We start from the raw sequence: 1,684 nt of genomic DNA on the forward strand, positions 1-1,684 counted from the left end.
GACCAGTTTTTATGAAAATATAAGGGGGTCCCCCTTCGCCCCAAAAAAACTTTGAATGCCTCTAGGGGCCAAAGTATAATATGTGGCGAAAAACAGACTTCACCATTGGAATCAGCGTCCAAAACTGTACCCATGGACCAGTTTTTATGAAAATCTAAGGGGGTCCGAATGTGATTCTGAAAGTGAATCTGAATGCCTCTAGGGGCCAAAGTATAATATGTGGCGAAAAACAGACTTCACCATTGGAATCAGCGTCGAAAACTGTATCCATGGACCAGTTTTTATGAAAATCTAAGGGGGTCCCCCTTCGCCCCAAAAAACTTTGAATGCCTCTAGGGGCCAAAGTATAATATGTGGCGAAAAACAGACTTCACCGTTGGAATCAGCGTCCAAAACTGTACACATGGACCAGTTTTTATGAAAATCTAAGGGGGTCCCCCTTCGCCCCAAAAAAACTTTGAATGCCTCTAGGGGCCAAAGTATTATATGTGGCGAAAAACAGACTTCACCATTGGAATCAGCGTCCAAAACTGTACCCATGGACCAGTTTTATGAAAATCTAAGGGGATCCGAATGTGATTCTGAAAGTGAATCTGAATCTGAGGCTGTCTTGACAGACGTCAAAACCTGCCCATCGTGCGGTTTTGTCCGGATTTTGTGTGTAAAAGAAAGCTATTTGATCCAGATCTGCCTCTTGAAAACTTCGTTAGATAAAACTTTACATTAATTGACACTTCTGGAGGGTCACTTCTCCTCGGCATTGACGATTTTCGTGTTATTTTCCCCCAAAATTTAGCCTTATAGATATTATAAACAATTTTAAATGATACTTTGTCTTTGTTTTATGATGACCTGTAATTTTTGAAACTGGGTAACCTCTGTCTGTGAGCTCTTCTAGTCATTTTTCAATAGTTAGGACTGCATTTTCAGCTGCTTTCCGGAGCACGAGTCTGCTGCCGTACAAGAGTCGTTCAAAATGCTGTTAGTCTCGCATGGTTTTGTCCTTCAAAAACTTTAGCCACCGTTTTTGTTAGATGATCATCATGTTGTACTCATCCTCGCCGACACTTTGCCATGTGCCATTTCCACCCTAACCATTCCCATTACTCCTGAAGCAGAGAGTTTCTCAGCCGACCCGATTTTGCGACCTCCATTTTCATGCCTGATCCATGGTTAGAGGTGAACCTTTTTTGTGAGCTCATGAAGGGTCGAATGCGCTTGAAAACAATGAAACTGCTTGAGGAAGGTTGTTACCAATGCCCATGCAAAATTTCAACTGTTAATTTTTTGTTGATTCAAAATTATTGACAAAAAAAGCATGGCTGGTACCTGTCAACGAACTTTTGAGACACCCTGTAGGTACATCCGCAGCTCTCTTTTAAATTGGCTCAGGCCTAGGTCGCGAATCGTTTGTGGTAAATCATTAAAAGCGGTCACGGCTGAGTATAAAAAGCGCCGCCTACCGGATTCTGATCTAATGGTAGGTACATTCAGTAGCTCGTTCAGTCGCGTGTCGCGCTGATGAAGCCGTCGAAGCGTGAGGCTGGCGGATAACGTCTCGGGCTGAGAGGTAGACAATATGCGCTTAAACAATGTCGAGCAGTAATCGCCACGCACTTTCAGAATGTGGATCGCTCATGATTGTTCAATACAATACAATACAATACAATACAGCGTGTGAAAA

This window comes from Amphibalanus amphitrite, unplaced genomic scaffold (genome assembly GCF_019059575.1).
Source record: "Amphibalanus amphitrite isolate SeventyFive unplaced genomic scaffold, NRLGWU_Aamphi_draft 001689F_arrow, whole genome shotgun sequence".
Classification (NCBI taxonomy): Eukaryota; Metazoa; Arthropoda; class Thecostraca; order Balanomorpha; family Balanidae; genus Amphibalanus; species Amphibalanus amphitrite.